Genomic DNA, 21733 nt, shown 5'->3' on the forward strand with positions numbered 1-21733 from the left:
TAGTGGTAACAGAGAATTTCATTAATTCCTTATTTTGGAAATTCGAATACGTGCCATGAATATCTGTAAAATTCGGTTTACTCCTTGGAGCTGATTTTAGCAGCAGTTTCTGTAGTGTAGTGGTTATCACATTCGCTTTACACGCGAAAGGTCCTCGGTTCGAAACCGGGCAGAAACAGTGCTCTTTGACAACCGCAGTAGGTACTGTAGTTTCAACAGAGAATAGTTATTTTCATGAATGTCTTATTTTGGAAATTTGAACACGTGCCATGAATATCTGTAAAATTCGTTTTACTCCTTGCAGATAATTGTAGCAGCAGTTTCTGTGGTGTAGTGGTTATCACGTTTGCTTCACACGCGAAAGGTCCCCGTTTTGAAACCGGGCGGAAACAGAGTTCGTTGACACATGCAATGAGTACCGCATTTATACAGAAAATAGTTATTTTCATAAATGCCTTATTTTGGAAATTTGAATACGTGCCATGAATATCTGTAAAATTCAGTTTACTCCTTACAGCTAAATGTAGCAGCAGTTTCTGTGGTGTGGTGGTTATCACGTTCACTTAACATGCGAAAGGTCCTCGGTTCGAAACCGGGCGGAAACAGTGCTCTTTGACCAGTGCAGTAGGCACTGTACTCTTAACAGAGAATAGTTATTTTCAGAAATGCTTAATTTTGGAAATTTGAACACGTGCCATGAATATCTGTAAAATTCGGTTTACTCCTTGCAGATAATTGTAGGAGCAGTTTCTGTAGTGTAGTCGTTATCACGTTTGCTTCACAGGCGAAAGGTCCCTGTTTCGAAATCGGGCGGAAACAGTGCTCTTTGACCAGTGCAGTAGGCACTGTACTCTTAACAGAGAATAGTTATTTTCAGAAATGCTTAATTTTGGAAATTTGAACACGTGCCATGAATATCTGTAAAATTCGGTTTACTCCTTGCAGATAATTGTAGCAGTAGTGTCTGTGGTGTAGTAGTTATCATGTTCGCATCACACGCGAAAGGTCCCCGTTTTGAACCCGGTCGGAAACAGAGTTCGTTGACACATGCAATGAGTACCGCATTTGTACAGAGAATAGTTATGTTCATAAATGCCTTATTTTGGAAATTTGAATACGTGCCATGAATATCTGTAAAATTCGGTTTATTCCTTGCAGATAACTGTTGCAGCAGTTTCTGTAGTGTAGTGGTTATCAAGTTTGCTTCACATGCGAAAGGCCCCTGGTTCGAAACCAGACGGAATCAACGGTCATTGACACGTTCAAGAAGTACTATAGTGGTTATAGAGATTTATTTTCATAAATGCCTTATTTTGGAAATTCGAATACGTGCCATGAATATCTGTAAAATTCGGTTTACTCCTTGCAAGCTAATTTTAGCAGCAGTTTCTGTAGTATAGTGGTTATCACGTTCGCTTTACACGCGAAAGGTCCTCGGTTCGAAACCGGGCAGAAACAGTGCTCTTTGACAACTGCAGTAGGTACTGTAGTTTCAACAGAGAATAGTTATTTTCATAAATGTCTTATTTTGGAAATTTGAACACGTGCCATGAATATCTGTAAAATTATTTTTACTCCTTGCAGATAATTGTAGCAGCAGTTTCTGTGGTGTAGTGGTTATCACGTTTGCTTCACACACGAAAGGTCCCCATTTTGAAACCTGGCGGAAACAGAGTTCGTTGACACATGCAATTAGTACCGCATTTATACAGAAAATAGTTATTTTCATAAATGCCTTATTTTGGAAATTTGAATACGTGCCATGAATATCTGTAAAATTCGGTTTACTCCTTACAGCTAAATGTAGCAGAAGTTTCTGTGGTGTGGTGGTTATCACGTTCGCTTAACATGCGAAAGGTCCTCTGTTCGAAACTGGGCGGAAACAGTGCTCTTTGACACGTGCAGTTGGTACTGTACTTTTAACAGAGAATAGTTATTTTCATAAATGCCTTATTTTGGAAATTCGAATACGTGCCATGAATATCTGTAAAATTCGGTTTACTCCTTGCAGATAATTGTAGGAGCAGTTTCTGTAGTGTAGTGGTTATCACGTTTGCTTCACACGCGAAAGGTCCCTGGTTCGAATCCGGGAGGAAACAACGCTCATTGACACATTCAAGAAGTACCATAGTGGTAACAGAGAATTTCATTAAATCCTTATTTCGGAAAATCAAATACGTGTCATGAATATCTGTAAAATTCGGTTTACTCCTTGCAGATAATTGTAGGAGCAGTTTCTGTAGTGTAGTGGTTATCACATTCACTTAACACGCGAAAGGTCCTCGGGTGGAAACAGTGCTCTTTGACACGTGAAGTAGGCACTGTACTTTTAACAGAGAATAGTTATGTTCATAAATGCCTAATTTTGGAAATTTGAACACGTGCCATGAATATCTGTGAAATTCGGTTTACTCCTTGCAGATAATTGTAGCAGCAGTTTCTGTAGTGTCGTGGTTATCACATTCGCTTCACACACGAAAGGTCCCCGTTTTGAAACCGGGCGGAAACAGAGTTTGTTGACACATGCAATGAGTACCGCATTAATACAGAAAATAGTTATTTTCATAAATGCCTTATTTTGGAAATTCGAATACGTGCCATGAATATCTGTAAAATTCGGTTTACTCCTTGCAGTTAAATCAAGCAGCAGTTTCTGTAGTGTAGTGGTTATCACGTTTGCTTTACACGCGAAAGGTCAACGAAAGGTCAACGCTCAGAAACTACGCTCATTGACACATTCAAGAAGTACCATGGTGGTAACAGAGAATTTCATTCATTCCTTATTATGGAAATTCGAACACGTGCCATGAATATCTGTAAATTTCGGTTTACTCCTTGCAGCTAAATATAGCAGCAGTTTCTGTTGTGTAGTGGTTATCACGTTCACTTAACACGCGAAAGGTCCTCGGGTGGAAACAGTGCTCTTTGACACGTGAAGTAGGCGCTGTACTTTTAACAGAGAATAGTTATTTTCATAAATGCCTAATTTTGGAAATTCGAACACGTGCCATGAATGTCTGTAAAATTCGGTTTACTCCTTGCAGATACTTGTTTCTGTAGTGGAGTGGTTATCACGTTTGCTTCACGCGCGAAAGGTCCCTGGTTCGAAACCGGGCGGAAACAACACTCATTGACACATTCAAGAAGTACCATAGTGGTAACAGAGAATTTCATGAATTCCTTATTTTGGAAATTTGAACACGTGCCATGAATATCTGTAAAATTCGGTTTACTCCTTGCAGATTATTGTAGCAGTAGTTTCTGTAGGTTAGTGGTTATCAAGTTCGCTTCACATGCGAAAAGTCCCTGGTTCGAAACCAGGTGGAAACAATGCTCATTGACACATTCAAGAAGTAATATAGTGGTAACAGAGATTTATTTTCATAAATGCCTTATTTTGGAAATTCGAATACATGCAATGAATATCAGTAAAATTCGGTTTACTCCTTGCTGTAAAATCAAGCAGCAGTTTCTGTAGTGTAGTGGTTATCACGTTAGCTTCACACGCGAAAGGTCCCTGGTTTGAAACCGGGCGGAAACAGCGCTCATTGACGCATTCAAGAAGTAAAATAGTGATAACAGAGATTTATTTTCATAAATGCCTTATTTTGGAAATTCGAATACCTGCAATGAATATCAGTAAAATTCGGTTTACTCCTTGGTGTAAAATCAACCGGCAGGTTCTGTAGTGTAGTGGTTATCACGTTCGCTTCACACGCGAAAGGTCCCTGTTTCGAAACCGGGCGGAAACAACGCTCATTGACACATTCAAGAAGTACCATAGTGGTAACAGAGAATTTCATTAATTCCTTATTTTGGAAATTCGAATACGTGCCATGAATATCTGTAAAATTCGGTTTACTCCTTGGAGCTGATTTTAGCAGCAGTTTCTGTAGTGTAGTGGTTATCACATTCGCTTTACACGCGAAAGGTCCTCGGTTCGAAACCGGGCAGAAACAGTGCTCTTTGACAACCGCAGTAGGTACTGTAGTTTCAACAGAGAATAGTTATTTTCATGAATGTCTTATTTTGGAAATTTGAACACGTGCCATGAATATCTGTAAAATTCGTTTTACTCCTTGCAGATAATTGTAGCAGCAGTTTCTGTGGTGTAGTGGTTATCACGTTTGCTTCACACGCGAAAGGTCCCCGTTTTGAAACCGGGCGGAAACAGAGTTCGTTGACACATGCAATGAGTACCGCATTTATACAGAAAATAGTTATTTTCATAAATGCCTTATTTTGGAAATTTGAATACGTGCCATGAATATCTGTAAAATTCAGTTTACTCCTTACAGCTAAATGTAGCAGCAGTTTCTGTGGCGTGGTGGTTATCACGTTCACTTAACATGCGAAAGGTCCTCGGTTCGAAACCGGGCGGAAACAGTGATCTTTGACACGTGCAGTAGGTACTGTACTTTTAACAGAGAATAGTTATTTTCATAAATGCCTTATTTTGGAAATTCGAATACGTGCCATGAATATCTGTAAAATTCGGTTTACTCCTTGCAGATAATTGCAGCAGCAGGTTCTGTATTGTAGTGGTTATCAAGTTCACTTCGCATGCGAATGGTCCTTGGTTTGTACCAGGCGGAAACAATGCTCATTGACACATTCAAGAAGTACCATAGTGGTAACAGAGAATTTCATTAAATCCTTATTTCGGAAAATCAAATACGTGTCATGAATATCTTTAAAATTCGGTTTACTCATTGCAGCGAAATGTAGCAGCAGTTTCTGTAGTGTAGTGGTTATCACGGTTGCGTCACACGCGAAAGGTCCCTGGTTTCGAAACCGGGCGGAAACAGTGCTCTTTGACCAGTGCAGTAGGCACTGTACTCTTAACAGAGAATAGTTATTTTCAGAAATGCTTAATTTTGGAAATTTGAACACGTGCCATGAATATCTGTAAAATTCGGTTTACTCCTTGCAGATAATTGTAGGAGCAGTTTCTGTAGTGTAGTCGTTATCACGTTTGCTTCACAGGCGAAAGGTCCCTGTTTCGAAATCGGGCGGAAACAGTGCTCTTTGACCAGTGCAGTAGGCACTGTACTCTTAACAGAGAATAGTTATTTTCAGAAATGCTTAATTTTGGAAATTTGAACACGTGCCATGAATATCTGTAAAATTCGGTTTACTCCTTGCAGATAATTGTAGCAGTAGTGTCTGTGGTGTAGTAGTTATCATGTTCGCATCACACGCGAAAGGTCCCCGTTTTGAACCCGGTCGGAAACAGAGTTCGTTGACACATGCAATGAGTACCGCATTTGTACAGAGAATAGTTATGTTCATAAATGCCTTATTTTGGAAATTTGAATACGTGCCATGAATATCTGTAAAATTCGGTTTATTCCTTGCAGATAACTGTTGCAGCAGTTTCTGTAGTGTAGTGGTTATCAAGTTTGCTTCACATGCGAAAGGCCCCTGGTTCGAAACCAGACGGAATCAACGGTCATTGACACGTTCAAGAAGTACTATAGTGGTTATAGAGATTTATTTTCATAAATGCCTTATTTTGGAAATTCGAATACGTGCCATGAATATCTGTAAAATTCGGTTTACTCCTTGCAAGCTAATTTTAGCAGCAGTTTCTGTAGTATAGTGGTTATCACGTTCGCTTTACACGCGAAAGGTCCTCGGTTCGAAACCGGGCAGAAACAGTGCTCTTTGACAACTGCAGTAGGTACTGTAGTTTCAACAGAGAATAGTTATTTTCATAAATGTCTTATTTTGGAAATTTGAACACGTGCCATGAATATCTGTAAAATTATTTTTACTCCTTGCAGATAATTGTAGCAGCAGTTTCTGTGGTGTAGTGGTTATCACGTTTGCTTCACACACGAAAGGTCCCCATTTTGAAACCTGGCGGAAACAGAGTTCGTTGACACATGCAATTAGTACCGCATTTATACAGAAAATAGTTATTTTCATAAATGCCTTATTTTGGAAATTTGAATACGTGCCATGAATATCTGTAAAATTCGGTTTACTCCTTACAGCTAAATGTAGCAGAAGTTTCTGTGGTGTGGTGGTTATCACGTTCGCTTAACATGCGAAAGGTCCTCTGTTCGAAACTGGGCGGAAACAGTGCTCTTTGACACGTGCAGTTGGTACTGTACTTTTAACAGAGAATAGTTATTTTCATAAATGCCTTATTTTGGAAATTCGAATACGTGCCATGAATATCTGTAAAATTCGGTTTACTCCTTGCAGATAATTGTAGGAGCAGTTTCTGTAGTGTAGTGGTTATCACGTTTGCTTCACACGCGAAAGGTCCCTGGTTCGAATCCGGGAGGAAACAACGCTCATTGACACATTCAAGAAGTACCATAGTGGTAACAGAGAATTTCATTAAATCCTTATTTCGGAAAATCAAATACGTGTCATGAATATCTGTAAAATTCGGTTTACTCCTTGCAGATAATTGTAGGAGCAGTTTCTGTAGTGTAGTGGTTATCACATTCACTTAACACGCGAAAGGTCCTCGGGTGGAAACAGTGCTCTTTGACACGTGAAGTAGGCACTGTACTTTTAACAGAGAATAGTTATGTTCATAAATGCCTAATTTTGGAAATTTGAACACGTGCCATGAATATCTGTGAAATTCGGTTTACTCCTTGCAGATAATTGTAGCAGCAGTTTCTGTAGTGTCGTGGTTATCACATTCGCTTCACACACGAAAGGTCCCCGTTTTGAAACCGGGCGGAAACAGAGTTTGTTGACACATGCAATGAGTACCGCATTAATACAGAAAATAGTTATTTTCATAAATGCCTTATTTTGGAAATTCGAATACGTGCCATGAATATCTGTAAAATTCGGTTTACTCCTTGCAGTTAAATCAAGCAGCAGTTTCTGTAGTGTAGTGGTTATCACGTTTGCTTTACACGCGAAAGGTCAACGAAAGGTCAACGCTCAGAAACTACGCTCATTGACACATTCAAGAAGTACCATGGTGGTAACAGAGAATTTCATTCATTCCTTATTATGGAAATTCGAACACGTGCCATGAATATCTGTAAATTTCGGTTTACTCCTTGCAGCTAAATATAGCAGCAGTTTCTGTTGTGTAGTGGTTATCACGTTCACTTAACACGCGAAAGGTCCTCGGGTGGAAACAGTGCTCTTTGACACGTGAAGTAGGCGCTGTACTTTTAACAGAGAATAGTTATTTTCATAAATGCCTAATTTTGGAAATTCGAACACGTGCCATGAATGTCTGTAAAATTCGGTTTACTCCTTGCAGATACTTGTTTCTGTAGTGTAGTGGTTATCACGTTTGCTTCACGCGCGAAAGGTCCCTGGTTCGAAACCGGGCGGAAACAACACTCATTGACACATTCAAGAAGTACCATAGTGGTAACAGAGAATTTCATGAATTCCTTATTTTGGAAATTTGAACACGTGCCATGAATATCTGTAAAATTCGGTTTACTCCTTGCAGATTATTGTAGCAGTAGTTTCTGTAGGTTAGTGGTTATCAAGTTCGCTTCACATGCGAAAAGTCCCTGGTTCGAAACCAGGTGGAAACAATGCTCATTGACACATTCAAGAAGTAATATAGTGGTAACAGAGATTTATTTTCATAAATGCCTTATTTTGGAAATTCGAATACATGCAATGAATATCAGTAAAATTCGGTTTACTCCTTGCTGTAAAATCAAGCAGCAGTTTCTGTAGTGTAGTGGTTATCACGTTAGCTTCACACGCGAAAGGTCCCTGGTTTGAAACCGGGCGGAAACAGCGCTCATTGACGCATTCAAGAAGTAAAATAGTGATAACAGAGATTTATTTTCATAAATGCCTTATTTTGGAAATTCGAATACCTGCAATGAATATCAGTAAAATTCGGTTTACTCCTTGGTGTAAAATCAACCGGCAGGTTCTGTAGTGTAGTGGTTATCACGTTCGCTTCACACGCGAAAGGTCCCTGTTTCGAAACCGGGCGGAAACAACGCTCATTGACACATTCAAGAAGTACCATAGTGGTAACAGAGAATTTCATTAATTCCTTATTTTGGAAATTCGAATACGTGCCATGAATATCTGTAAAATTCGGTTTACTCCTTGGAGCTGATTTTAGCAGCAGTTTCTGTAGTGTAGTGGTTATCACATTCGCTTTACACGCGAAAGGTCCTCGGTTCGAAACCGGGCAGAAACAGTGCTCTTTGACAACCGCAGTAGGTACTGTAGTTTCAACAGAGAATAGTTATTTTCATGAATGTCTTATTTTGGAAATTTGAACACGTGCCATGAATATCTGTAAAATTCGTTTTACTCCTTGCAGATAATTGTAGCAGCAGTTTCTGTGGTGTAGTGGTTATCACGTTTGCTTCACACGCGAAAGGTCCCCGTTTTGAAACCGGGCGGAAACAGAGTTCGTTGACACATGCAATGAGTACCGCATTTATACAGAAAATAGTTATTTTCATAAATGCCTTATTTTGGAAATTTGAATACGTGCCATGAATATCTGTAAAATTCAGTTTACTCCTTACAGCTAAATGTAGCAGCAGTTTCTGTGGCGTGGTGGTTATCACGTTCACTTAACATGCGAAAGGTCCTCGGTTCGAAACCGGGCGGAAACAGTGATCTTTGACACGTGCAGTAGGTACTGTACTTTTAACAGAGAATAGTTATTTTCATAAATGCCTTATTTTGGAAATTCGAATACGTGCCATGAATATCTGTAAAATTCGGTTTACTCCTTGCAGATAATTGCAGCAGCAGGTTCTGTATTGTAGTGGTTATCAAGTTCACTTCGCATGCGAATGGTCCTTGGTTTGTACCAGGCGGAAACAATGCTCATTGACACATTCAAGAAGTACCATAGTGGTAACAGAGAATTTCATTAAATCCTTATTTCGGAAAATCAAATACGTGTCATGAATATCTGTAAAATTCAGTTTACTCCTTGCAGATAATTGTAGCAGCAGTTTCTGTAGTGTAGTGGTTATCACATTCACTTAACACGCGAAAGGTCCTCGGGTGGAAACAGTGCTCTTTGACACGTGAAGTAGGCACTGTACTTTTAACAGAGAATAGTTATGTTCATAAATGCCTAATTTTGGAAATTTGAACACGTGCCATGAATATCTGTAAAATTCGGTTTACTCCTTGCAGATAATTGTAGCAGCAGTTTCTGTAGTGTAGTGGTTATCACTTTTGCTTCACACACGAAAGGTCCCCGTTTTGAAACCGGGCGGAAACAGAGTTTGTTGACACATGCAATGAGTACCGCATTAATACAGAAAATAGTTATTTTCATAAATGCCTTATTTTGGAAATTCGAATACGTGCCATGAATATCTGTAAAATTCGGTTTACTCCTTGCAGTTAAATCAAGCAGCAGTTTCTGTAGTGTAGTGGTTATCACGTTTGCTTTACACGCGAAAGGTCAACGAAAGGTCAACGCTCAGAAACTACGCTCATTGACACATTCAAGAAGTACCATAGAGGTAACAGAGAATTTCATTAATTCCTTATTTTGGAAATTTGAAAACGTGCCATGAATATCGGTAAAATTCGGTTTACTCCTTGCAGTTAATTGTAGCAGCAGTTTCTGCAGTGTAGTGGTTATCACGTTTGCTTCACACACGAAAGGTCCCTGGTTTGAAACCGGGCGGAAACAACGCTCATTTACACATTCAAGAAGTACCATGGTGGTAACAGAGAATTTCATTCATTCCTTATTATGGAAATTCGAACACGTGCCATGAATATCTGTAAAATTCGGTTTACTCCTTGCAGCTAATTTTAGCAGCAGTTTCTGTAGTGTAGTGGTTATCACGTTCGTTTTACACACGAAAGGTCCTCGATTTTAAACCAGGTGGAAACAGTGCTCTTTGACAAGTGCAGTAGGCACTGTACTTTATCAGAGAGTAATTATTTTCATCAATGCCTAATTTTGGACAGTTGAGTATGTGCCATGAATATCTGTAAAATTCGGTTTACTCCTTGCAGTTAATTGTAGCAGCAGTTTCTGTAGTGTAGTGGTTATCACGTTTGCTTCACACGCGAAAGGTCCCTGGTTCGAAACCGGGCGGAAACAACGCTCATTGACACATTCAAGAACTTCTATAGTGGTAACAGAGAATTTCATTAATGCCTTTTTTTGGAAATTCGAATACGTGCCATGAATATCTGTAAAATTCGGTTTACTCCTTGCAGATAATTGTAGCAGCAGTTTCTGTAGTGTAGTGGTTATCACGTTCGCTTCACATGCGAAATGTCCCTGGTTCGAAAACGGGGCGGAAACAACGCTCATCGACACATTCAAGAAGTACTATAGTGGTAACAGAGAATTTCATAAATGCCTTATTTTGGAAATTCGAATACGTGCCATGAATATTGGTAAAATTCGGTTTAATCCTTGCAGCTAATTTTGGCAGCAGTTTCTGTAGCGTAGTGGTTATCACGTTCGCTTTACACACGAAAGGTCCTCGATTTGAAACCAGGCTTGAAACAGTGCTCTTTTACACGTGCAGTAGGCACTGTACTTTTAACAGAGAATAATTATTTTCATAAATGCCTAATTTTGGAAATTCAAACACGTGCCATGAATATCTGTAAAATTCGGGTTTACTCCTTGCAGATAATTGTAGCAGCAGTTTTTGTAGTGTAGTGGTTATCACGTTTGCTTCACACACGACAGGTCCCTGGTTGGAACCCGGGCGGAAACAATGCTCCTTGACACATTCAAGAAGTACTATAGTGGTAACCGAGAATTTCATTAATGCCTTATTTTGGAAATTCGAACACGTGCCATGAATATCTGTAAAATTCGGTTTACTCCTTGCAGATAATTGTAGCAGCAGTTTTTGTAGTGTAGTGGTTATCACGTTTGCTTCACATGCGATAGGTTCCTGGTTCGAAACCGGGGCGGTAACAATGCTCAATGACACATTCAAGAAGTACCATAGTGGTAACAGGGAATTTCATTATTCCTCATTTTGGAAATTCGAATACGTGCCATGAATATCTGTCAAATTCGGTTTACTCCTTGCAGATAATTGTAGCAGCAGTTTCTGTAGTGTAGTGGTTATCACGTTCGCTCTACACACGAAAGGTCCCAGTTTTGAAACCCGGCTGAAACAGAGTTCGTTGACACATGCAATGAGTACCGCATTTATACAGAGAATAGTTATTTTCATAAACGCCTTATTTTAGAAAGTTGAATACGTGCCATGAATATCTGTAAAATTCGGTTTACTCCTTGCAGATAATTGTAGGAGCAGTTTCTGTAGTGTAGTCGTTATCACGTTTGCTTCACAGGCGAAAGGTCCCTGTTTCGAAATCGGGCGGAAACAGTGCTCTTTGACCAGTGCAGTAGGCACTGTACTCTTAACAGAGAATAGTTATTTTCAGAAATGCTTAATTTTGGAAATTTGAATACGTGCCATGAATATCTGTAAAATTCGGTTTACTCCTTGCAGAAAACTGTTGCAGCAGTTTCTGTAGTGTAGTGGTTATCAAGTTTGCTTCACATGCGAAAGGCCCCTGGTTCGAAACCAGACGGAATCAACGGTCATTGACACGTTCAAGAAGTACTATAGTGGTTATAGAGATTTATTTTCATAAATGCCTTATTTTGGAAATTCGAATACGTGCCATGAATATCTGTAAAATTCGGTTTACTCCTCGCAAGCTAATTTTACAGCAGTTTCTGTAGTATAGTGGTTATCACGTTCGCTTTACACGCGAAAGGTCCTCGGTTCGAAACCGGGCAGAAACAGTGCTCTTTGACAACTGCAGTAGGTACTGTAGTTTCAACAGAGAATAGTTATTTTCATAAATGTCTTATTTTGGAAATTTGAACACGTGCCATGAATATCTGTAAAATTCTTTTTACTCCTTGCAGATAATTGTAGCAGCAGTTTCTGTGGTGTAGTGGTTATCACGTTTGCTTCACACACGAAAGGTCCCCATTTTGAAACCTGGCGGAAACAGAGTTCGTTGACACATGCAATTAGTACCGCATTTATACAGAAAATAGTTATTTTCATAAATGCCTTATTTTGGAAATTTGAATACGTGCCATGAATATCTGTAAAATTCGGTTTACTCCTTACAGCTAAATGTAGCAGAAGTTTCTGTGGTGTGGTGGTTATCACGTTCACTTAACATGCGAAAGGTCCTCTGTTCGAAACTGGGCGGAAACAGTGCTCTTTGACACGTGCAGTTGGTACTGTACTTTTAACAGAGAATAGTTATTTTCATAAATGCCTTATTTTGGAAATTCGAATACGTGCCATGAATATCTGTAAAATTCGGTTTACTCCTTGCAGATAATTGTAGGAGCAGTTTCTGTAGTGTAGTGGTTATCACGTTTGCTTCACACGCGAAAGGTCCCTGGTTCGAATCCGGGAGGAAACAACGCTCATTGACACATTCAAGAAGTACCATAGTGGTAACAGAGAATTTCATTAAATCCTTATTTCGGAAAATCAAATACGTGTCATGAATATCTGTAAAATTCGGTTTACTCCTTGCAGATAATTGTAGGAGCAGTTTCTGTAGTGTAGTGGTTATCACATTCACTTAACACACGAAAGGTCCTCGGGTGGAAACAGTGCTCTTTGACACGTGAAGTAGGCACTGTACTTTTAACAGAGAATAGTTATGTTCATAAATGCCTAATTTTGGAAATTTGAACACGTGCCATGAATATCTGTGAAATTCGGTTTACTCCTTGCAGATAATTGTAGCAGCAGTTTCTGTAGTGTCGTGGTTATCACATTCGCTTCACACACGAAAGGTCCCCGTTTTGAAACCGGGCGGAAACAGAGTTTGTTGACACATGCAATGAGTACCGCATTAATACAGAAAATAGTTATTTTCATAAATGCCTTATTTTGGAAATTCGAATACGTGCCATGAATATCTGTAAAATTCGGTTTACTCCTTGCAGTTAAATCAAGCAGCAGTTTCTGTAGTGTAGTGGTTATCACGTTTGCTTTACACGCGAAAGGTCAACGAAAGGTCAACGCTCAGAAACTACGCTCATTGACACATTCAAGAAGTACCATGGTGGTAACAGAGAATTTCATTCATTCCTTATTATGGAAATTCGAACACGTGCCATGAATATCTGTAAATTTCGGTTTACTCCTTGCAGCTAAATATAGCAGCAGTTTCTGTTGTGTAGTGGTTATCACGTTCACTTAACACGCGAAAGGTCCTCGGTTGGAAACAGTGCTCTTTGACACGTGAAGTAGGCACTGTACTTTTAACAGAGAATAGTTATTTTCATAAATGCCTAATTTTGGAAATTCGAACACGTGCCATGAATGTCTGTAAAATTCGGTTTGCTCCTTGCAGATACTTGTTTCTGTAGTGTAGTTGTTATCACGTTAGCTTCACACGCGAAAGGTCCCTGGTTCGAAACCGGGCGGAAACAACGCTCATTGACACATTCAAGAAGTACCATAGTGGTAACAGAGAATTTCATGAATTCCTTATTTTGGAAATTTGAACACGTGCCATGAATATCTGTAAAATTCGGTTTACTCCTTGCAGATTATTGTAGCAGTAGTTTCTGTAGGTTAGTGGTTATCAAGTTCGCTTCACATGCGAAAAGTCCCTGGTTCGAAACCAGGTGGAAACAATGCTCATTGACACATTCAAGAAGTAATATAGTGGTAACAGAGATTTATTTTCATAAATGCCTTATTTTGGAAATTCGAATACATGCAATGAATATCAGTAAAATTCGGTTTACTCCTTGCTGTAAAATCAAGCAGCAGTTTCTGTAGTGTAGTGGTTATCACGTTAGCTTCACACGCGAAAGGTCCCTGGTTTGAAACCGGACGGAAACAGCGCTCATTGACGCATTCAAGAAGTAAAATAGTGATAACAGAGATTTATTTTCATAAATGCCTTATTTTGGAAATTCGAATACCTGCAATGAATATCAGTAAAATTCGGTTTACTCCTTGGTGTAAAATCAACCGGCAGGTTCTGTAGTGTAGTGGTTATCACGTTCGCTTCACACGCGAAAGGTCCCTGTTTCGAAACCGGGCGGAAACAACGCTCATTGACACATTCAAGAAGTACCATAGTGGAAACAGAGAATTTCATTAATTCCTTATTTTGGAAATTCGAATACGTGCCATGAATATCTGTAAAATTCGGTTTACTCCTTGGAGCTGATTTTAGCAGCAGTTTCTGTAGTGTAGTGGTTATCACATTCGCTTTACACGCGAAAGGTCCTCGGTTCGAAACCGGGCAGAAACAGTGCTCTTTGACAACCGCAGTAGGTACTGTAGTTTCAACAGAGAATAGTTATTTTCATGAATGTCTTATTTTGGAAATTTGAACACGTGCCATGAATATCTGTAAAATTCGTTTTACTCCTTGCAGATAATTGTAGCAGCAGTTTCTGTGGTGTAGTGGTTATCACGTTTGCTTCACACGCGAAAGGTCCCCGTTTTGAAACCGGGCGGAAACAGAGTTCGTTGACACATGCAATGAGTACCGCATTAATACAGAAAATAGTTATTTTCATAAATGCCTTATTTTGGAAATTCGAATACGTGCCATGAATATCTGTAAAATTCGGTTTACTCCTTGCAGTTAAATCAAGCAGCAGTTTCTGTAGTGTAGTGGTTATCACGTTTGCTTTACACGCGAAAGGTCAACGAAAGGTCAACGCTCAGAAACTACGCTCATTGACACATTCAAGAAGTACCATGGTGGTAACAGAGAATTTCATTCATTCCTTATTATGGAAATTCGAACACGTGCCATGAATATCTGTAAATTTCGGTTTACTCCTTGCAGCTAAATATAGCAGCAGTTTCTGTTGTGTAGTGGTTATCACGTTCACTTAACACGCGAAAGGTCCTCGGGTGGAAACAGTGCTCTTTGACACGTGAAGTAGGCGCTGTACTTTTAACAGAGAATAGTTATTTTCATAAATGCCTAATTTTGGAAATTCGAACACGTGCCATGAATGTCTGTAAAATTCGGTTTACTCCTTGCAGATACTTGTTTCTGTAGTGTAGTGGTTATCACGTTCGCTTCACACGCGAAAGGTCCCTGGTTCGAAACCGGGCGGAAACAACACTCATTGACACATTCAAGAAATACCATAGTGGTAACAGAGAATTTCATGAATTCCTTATTTTGGAAATTTGAACACGTGCCATGAATATCTGTAAAATTCGGTTTACTCCTTGCAGATTATTGTAGCAGTAGTTTCTGTAGGTTAGTGGTTATCAAGTTCGCTTCACATGCGAAAAGTCCCTGGTTCGAAACCAGGTGGAAACAATGCTCATTGACACATTCAAGAAGTAATATAGTGGTAACAGAGATTTATTTTCATAAATGCCTTATTTTGGAAATTCGAATACATGCAATGAATATCAGTAAAATTCGGTTTACTCCTTGCTGTAAAATCAAGCAGCAGTTTCTGTAGTGTAGTGGTTATCACGTTAGCTTCACACGCGAAAGGTCCCTGGTTTGAAACCGGGCGGAAACAGCGCTCATTGACGCATTCAAGAAGTAAAATAGTGATAACAGAGATTTATTTTCATAAATGCCTTATTTTGGAAATTCGAATACCTGCAATGAATATCAGTAAAATTCGGTTTACTCCTTGGTGTAAAATCAACCGGCAGGTTCTGTAGTGTAGTGGTTATCACGTTCGCTTCACACGCGAAAGGTCCCTGTTTCGAAACCGGGCGGAAACAACGCTCATTGACACATTCAAGAAGTACCATAGTGGTAACAGAGAATTTCATTAATTCCTTATTTTGGAAATTCGAATACGTGCCATGAATATCTGTAAAATTCGGTTTACTCCTTGGAGCTGATTTTAGCAGCAGTTTCTGTAGTGTAGTGGTTATCACATTCGCTTTACACGCGAAAGGTCCTCGGTTCGAAACCGGGCAGAAACAGTGCTCTTTGACAACTGCAGTAGGTACTGTAGTTTCAACAGAGAATAGTTATTTTCATGAATGTCTTATTTTGGAAATTTGAACACGTGCCATGAATATCTGTAAAATTCGTTTTACTCCTTGCAGATAATTGTAGCAGCAGTTTCTGTGGTGTAGTGGTTATCACGTTTGCTTCACACGCGAAAGGTCCCCGTTTTGAAACCGGGCGGAAACAGAGTTTGTTGACACATGCAATGAGTACCGCATTAATACAGAAAATAGTTATTTTCATAAATGCCTTATTTTGGAAATTCGAATACGTGCCATGAATATCTGTAAAATTCAGTTTACTCCTTGCAGTTAAATCAAGCAGCAGTTTCTGTAGTGTAGTGGTTATCACGTTTGCTTTACACGCGAAAGGTCAACGAAAGGTCAACGCTCAGAAACTACGCTCATTGACACATTCAAGAAGTACCATGGTGGTAACAGAGAATTTCATTCATTCCTTATTATGGAAATTCGAACACGTGCCATGAATATCTGTAAATTTCGGTTTACTCCTTGCAGCTAAATATAGCAGCAGTTTCTGTTGTGTAGTGGTTATCACGTTCACTTAACACGCGAAAGGTCCTCGGGTGGAAACAGTGCTCTTTGACACGTGAAGTAGGCGCTGTACTTTTAACAGAGAATAGTTATTTTCATAAATGCCTAATTTTGGAAATTCGAACACGTGCCATGAATGTCTGTAAAATTCGGTTTACTCCTTGCAGATACTTGTTTCTGTAGTGTAGTGGTTATCACGTTCGCTTCACACGCGAAAGGTCCCTGGTTCGAAACCGGGCGGAAACAACACTCATTGACACATTCAAGAAATACCATAGTGGTAACAGAGAATTTCATGAATTCCTTATTTTGGAAATTTGAACACGTGCCATGAATATCTGTAAAATTCGGTTTACTCCTTGCAGATTATTGTAGCAGTAGTTTCTGTAGGTTAGTGGTTATCAAGTTCGCTTCACATGCGAAAAGTCCCTGGTTCGAAACCAGGTGGAAACAATGCTCATTGACACATTCAAGAAGTAATATAGTGGTAACAGAGATTTATTTTCATAAATGCCTTATTTTGGAAATTCGAATACATGCAATGAATATCAGTAAAATTCGGTTTACTCCTTGCTGTAAAATCAAGCAGCAGTTTCTGTAGTGTAGTGGTTATCACGTTAGCTTCACACGCGAAAGGTCCCTGGTTTGAAACCGGGCGGAAACAGCGCTCATTGACGCATTCAAGAAGTAAAATAGTGATAACAGAGATTTATTTTCATAAATGCCTTATTTTGGAAATTCGAATACCTGCAATGAATATCAGTAAAATTCGGTTTACTCCTTGGTGTAAAATCAACCGGCAGGTTCTGTAGTGTAGTGGTTATCACGTTCGCTTCACACGCGAAAGGTCCCTGTTTCGAAACCGGGCGGAAACAACGCTCATTGACACATTCAAGAAGTACCATAGTGGTAACAGAGAATTTCATTAATTCCTTATTTTGGAAATTCGAATACGTGCCATGAATATCTGTAAAATTCGGTTTACTCCTTGGAGCTGATTTTAGCAGCAGTTTCTGTAGTGTAGTGGTTATCACGTTTGCTTCACACGCCCCTTTTTGGAGTTTCAGAAGTGGAAGAGAAGCAGGTGTCTGAGTGCTTGAGAGAGAATATCGTTGTTTTTGGAGGTCTATTTGCTTTATAAGTTTATAAGTTTGTGAGTGACTGTAGTGAAGTTTCTGTGAAACTTTTTTGCTATTGTCCCCCATCAGCGTGAGCTGTTTGGGGGATATTGCTTAAAATAACCGGACGGACAACATGGCTTCGACATCAAGAATACAAACGACGACGAGAAAGGACAACAGTGAAATCAGAATGTTAAACGAAGAACTGAAAAAAAGAACATATGAGAAGGAACTGACGGTGAACGTGGAAATAAGTGGAGAAGGGAAAATAACAACGATGGAATTGCTGAGAGGAATAAAGGAAGTTTGCGGAGCAATACTGGGATGTCGAATGAAAGACGGAAATAAGTATGAAATAACAATGTCTCATGTAAATGGAAAAGAAAGACTAATAGACGGGCTAAAGATAAAGAACTGTCAAATCATGGCTAAAGAATTAGGGAACGATGAGCTGGTGGTGTCCTTTTTGAACTTGCCCGCATACATTACGGATGAGGAGATAGAAGAGAAACTAAAAGGCTGGAATGTGAAGGCGACCACGCCAATCAAGAGGAGGATGTGGCCAGGAACGGACATTGTAGATGGGACGAGATTTTGCAAGGTAAAGTTTACAGACAATGTGCAATCCTTGCCATATTCTACTAAATTTAACACTGTCGAGGGATTTGAATATTTTCGTGTAATCCACGACAATCAAGTGAAGGTATGTAGATTATGTATTCAGCCGGGGCACATACTAAAGGAATGTCCGGAATTCACATGCCACAAATGTAGTGAACAAGGGCATTATGCCAGAGAATGTCGGAACATAGGAAATGTGTGCAAAATGTGTGACAGACCCAAAGTTAGATGTAGCTGTAATAAGGGAGAAGATCACTTACTTTTGCAAACAATGGACCTCACGTCTGAGGAAGGGGAGGGGAGTGTGCCGATGGAGAGAGAGGATGAGAGTGACATGGAGAGTGTGACTCCAGAGACAATGGCAGATAAGCTTGAAGAGCCTGTAATGTCTTATGGCAAAGCACGAGACGGGGTTTTAGTCTCTGCTGCTGACAAGGTGGAACAGCAGCACATGATGGGTGAAATACATACACAGGTGGAGATGGTGCAAGGTGCTTCTCAGGTGCCTGAGCCAGCTTTAAGCCTGTGTGAGAATTACACCAAAGAGTGGGTTGGGTCCACTGAAGTCACGGGCACTGTTAAAGCGCACTTTTCAAAAGGCTTCACAGCCGCTCCCCCCAAAAATCCAAATAAAGAGACGGATGATGAAATAGATGGTGAGGATCTTCAGTTGTTTGTAAAAAATAAGAGGTCATTGTCGAAAACCAGGGAGATGATGGGATTTGGAAAAAAGAAAAAGTAGGATTTGAAAGGACTTGTTTGACTCTGATTATACTTCTGCAAACATTAATAATGATTACAGTCGCATCCCTAAACGGTAACAGTTTGAGAAACATGAGAAAATTTGAGCAGGTATTAGTGTCTGTTAAGGCAGACATGTTGTGTTTTCAAGAGACCAATTGGACAGAATCCAAAATGCAGGAGATTAAGAGTAAATGGTCTGATTTAATTTTTTGTAGTCATGGAGGAGATAAAACATGTGGTGTGGCTATTTTTATAAAAAATGATGTGGTGCAGAATGTAAAACAAATATATGCTGACAATGATGGTAGACTTATTGTGATTGAATTTGAAGTTCAAAATGTAGTTTTTCGTTTAATTAATGTTTATGCTTCAAATATTGAATCTGAAAGGAGAGAAATGTTTCACAAATTAAAAACACTGTGCTCAGAAAACTGTATACTGATAGGAGATTTTAATGTGAGGTGTAGTAGAATGGATGCCTCTAGTTGTGCTAAATTCAGATATGACTCTTCTAGAAATGCATTATGGAAACTTATGAATGAGGAGAATCTAGTAGATATATGGAGGGCTGAAAATCCAAACAGAAGAGTATTCTCTAGAAGGCAGGTGGTTCTAAAGGAATTAAAACAAAGCAGAATTGATTTATGTCTAGCAAAACAAGAATTGGTGCAGAATGTTAAGAAGGTGTCATATACCTTTACAGCATATAGTGATCATGCAGTAATGTCATTTGAAATGGGTTTTGGTGTGGAGAGGAGAGGGGGAGGTGTATGGTGTTTAAATGCCAGTCTGTTAAAGGAAGAAGGATATAGAAATGAAATTGTTGAATGTATTAATGATGAAATGTCTAATGTACTGTTAAAAGAGAATGTGTGTTTATGGTGGGAGGAAGTGAAAGCAAAAGTAAAAAATAGGAGTATTAGGTACGCAAAAAATCATAACCGGTTAGATAAGCAGAAAGAAATAATGCTTAGGAATAGGATGTTGCATGAACTTGAAAAGGCTGATACGGATCCAGACTATGATGTTGTGAATTATTTGAAAATCCATGCAGAGCTGGGTAGTTATGAAAAAAAGAAATGTTTGGGTGCTATTGTTAGGAGCAGGGCACAGTACGCTTTGGAGGGAGAGAAATGTACATCCTTTTTTTTGGGTCTGGAAAAAAGAAAACAAACTAAGAGTTACATTGTAGAGTTGGAAGATGAAAGAGGTGTAAAGGTAAACGATTTTGTTGGGATCTTAGAGACAGTTGAAAACTTTTACAGAAATCTTTACAAAAAGAATGATGTAGAGAAAGTGTGTGTTGTAAAAGTGTTGGATACAATTAGTGCCAAAGTATCGCAGGCAGAGAGAATGATGTGTGATGAAGAGATTTCGATTATGGAAATCAAGGAAGCAATTGTTAGCACGCAAGGTAATAAAAGTCCGGGTTTGGACGGTTTAACAAATGAGTTCTATAAAGTCTTTGTAGATATTTTGGCACCCATTTTAGTGAGGGTGTTTCATTATATGGAAGAGAATAAGGAAATCCCTGAGTCTATGTCAACTGGAATGTTAACGATCTTATTCAAAAATAGGGGCAGTAGATTAAAGTTAGAAAATTATAGGCCTATTAGCCTTCTAAATTCGGACTATAAGATACTGACTAAAGTGTTAGCGAATAGGATGAAAAAGGTGATTGGGAGTATTATTGAATCAACACAAGCCTACGGCATACCTGGAAGAGATATTGCAGATGTAATTTGTACAATTAGGGATGTTGTTAATCAAATGAAAAATGAAGGTGGTATAGTTTTAAGTTTGGATTTTAACAAAGCTTTTGATAGAGTGGAGCACAGCTTTTTATTACAAACTATGGAGAGGTTTGGGTTTGGGCCAAAGTTTGTATCTTGGATCAACCTGTTGTATAGTGGGGCTAAAAGTTGTGTGAAATGTAACGGAGTGTTAACAGATACTTTCCCTGTGGAGAGGTCAGTAAGGCAGGGCTGTCCTTTGTCAGCTCTGCTGTACAGTGTTTCTACAGAACCGTTAGCTACATTGATAAATAGTAATAAAGAAGTAAGGGGTGTTGGAATCCCAGGTGGTGGTGTCAGTGTTGTACATCAGTACGCTGATGACACTACTTGTACTGTGAAGGATATAGAAAGTATTGGAAGCATTATGGAAATCATAGATATATATGGCAAGGCATCGGGTGCTAAAGTTAATATAGAGAAGACTGAAATAATGTTTGTTGGGGATATCAATGTAAAAGGGTGTGAGATTCCATTCAAGAGCGCAAAGGATTTTATTAAAGTGCTGGGAGTAAACATTGGTGTAAAGGAGAAAGAGGCAAAAGATATAACTTGGACTGGGATCCTTAATAAAGTCAAGCTAACGTTGAATTTCTGGAAAAATAGAAAACTTAAGTTACAAGGGAAAGTAATTGTTGCAAATGCTTTGGTATTATCCAAATTTGTGTATGTTTTGGGAGTCCTGGACATGCCGGAGTGGGTCCTAAATGAATTGAATAATGTGGTGTCAAATTTTATATGGGATGGTAAAGGAGTGAGAATAGCTCAGAAAACATTGATTGCTGACTATGTGGATGGAGGTTTAAAACTTGTAGATTTAGATGTCAAAAGAAAAGCTATTAGGATAAAAACAGTAAAGAAATATTTGTATGACAGTGAAGATTATGGCTGGAAACACTTCTTTAAAGTCTACTTAGAGGAGAGTGGTGGTTGTGAGGATAATGGTTTATTGATGGGGCTTAAAAGGGCAATG

General features: G+C 39.1%; 17 non-coding genes across 17 annotated transcripts; all 17 read left to right on the plus strand.

The window, feature by feature from the left end:
• Positions 1–105: 105 nt before the first annotated feature.
• On the plus strand, positions 106–178 carry trnav-uac (transfer RNA valine (anticodon UAC)). Its single transcript has one exon. It is a non-coding gene; the product is annotated as a tRNA-Val (tRNA).
• A 1207-nt stretch (positions 179–1385) lies between these two features.
• On the plus strand, positions 1386–1458 carry trnav-uac (transfer RNA valine (anticodon UAC)). Its single transcript has one exon. It is a non-coding gene; the product is annotated as a tRNA-Val (tRNA).
• A 1799-nt stretch (positions 1459–3257) lies between these two features.
• trnas-cga (transfer RNA serine (anticodon CGA)) lies at positions 3258–3330 on the plus strand. The gene has a single exon. It is a non-coding gene; the product is annotated as a tRNA-Ser (tRNA).
• A 556-nt stretch (positions 3331–3886) lies between these two features.
• On the plus strand, positions 3887–3959 carry trnav-uac (transfer RNA valine (anticodon UAC)). Its single transcript has one exon. It is a non-coding gene; the product is annotated as a tRNA-Val (tRNA).
• A 1628-nt stretch (positions 3960–5587) lies between these two features.
• Positions 5588–5660, plus strand: trnav-uac (transfer RNA valine (anticodon UAC)). Its single transcript has one exon. It is a non-coding gene; the product is annotated as a tRNA-Val (tRNA).
• Positions 5661–7252: 1592 nt separating this feature from the next.
• On the plus strand, positions 7253–7325 carry trnav-cac (transfer RNA valine (anticodon CAC)). Its single transcript has one exon. It is a non-coding gene; the product is annotated as a tRNA-Val (tRNA).
• Positions 7326–7459: 134 nt separating this feature from the next.
• trnas-cga (transfer RNA serine (anticodon CGA)) lies at positions 7460–7532 on the plus strand. Its single transcript has one exon. It is a non-coding gene; the product is annotated as a tRNA-Ser (tRNA).
• Positions 7533–8088: 556 nt separating this feature from the next.
• On the plus strand, positions 8089–8161 carry trnav-uac (transfer RNA valine (anticodon UAC)). The gene has a single exon. It is a non-coding gene; the product is annotated as a tRNA-Val (tRNA).
• A 1817-nt stretch (positions 8162–9978) lies between these two features.
• Positions 9979–10051, plus strand: trnav-cac (transfer RNA valine (anticodon CAC)). The gene has a single exon. It is a non-coding gene; the product is annotated as a tRNA-Val (tRNA).
• A 1610-nt stretch (positions 10052–11661) lies between these two features.
• trnav-uac (transfer RNA valine (anticodon UAC)) lies at positions 11662–11734 on the plus strand. Its single transcript has one exon. It is a non-coding gene; the product is annotated as a tRNA-Val (tRNA).
• A 1799-nt stretch (positions 11735–13533) lies between these two features.
• trnas-cga (transfer RNA serine (anticodon CGA)) lies at positions 13534–13606 on the plus strand. Its single transcript has one exon. It is a non-coding gene; the product is annotated as a tRNA-Ser (tRNA).
• Positions 13607–14162: 556 nt separating this feature from the next.
• trnav-uac (transfer RNA valine (anticodon UAC)) lies at positions 14163–14235 on the plus strand. Its single transcript has one exon. It is a non-coding gene; the product is annotated as a tRNA-Val (tRNA).
• Positions 14236–14990: 755 nt separating this feature from the next.
• trnav-cac (transfer RNA valine (anticodon CAC)) lies at positions 14991–15063 on the plus strand. The gene has a single exon. It is a non-coding gene; the product is annotated as a tRNA-Val (tRNA).
• A 134-nt stretch (positions 15064–15197) lies between these two features.
• Positions 15198–15270, plus strand: trnas-cga (transfer RNA serine (anticodon CGA)). Its single transcript has one exon. It is a non-coding gene; the product is annotated as a tRNA-Ser (tRNA).
• A 556-nt stretch (positions 15271–15826) lies between these two features.
• trnav-uac (transfer RNA valine (anticodon UAC)) lies at positions 15827–15899 on the plus strand. The gene has a single exon. It is a non-coding gene; the product is annotated as a tRNA-Val (tRNA).
• Positions 15900–16654: 755 nt separating this feature from the next.
• trnav-cac (transfer RNA valine (anticodon CAC)) lies at positions 16655–16727 on the plus strand. Its single transcript has one exon. It is a non-coding gene; the product is annotated as a tRNA-Val (tRNA).
• Positions 16728–16861: 134 nt separating this feature from the next.
• On the plus strand, positions 16862–16934 carry trnas-cga (transfer RNA serine (anticodon CGA)). Its single transcript has one exon. It is a non-coding gene; the product is annotated as a tRNA-Ser (tRNA).
• Positions 16935–21733: the final 4799 nt, after the last annotated feature.

The sequence above is a fragment of the Salmo trutta genome, unplaced genomic scaffold (genome assembly GCF_901001165.1).
Source record: "Salmo trutta unplaced genomic scaffold, fSalTru1.1, whole genome shotgun sequence".
NCBI classification, from domain to species: domain Eukaryota; kingdom Metazoa; phylum Chordata; class Actinopteri; order Salmoniformes; family Salmonidae; genus Salmo; species Salmo trutta.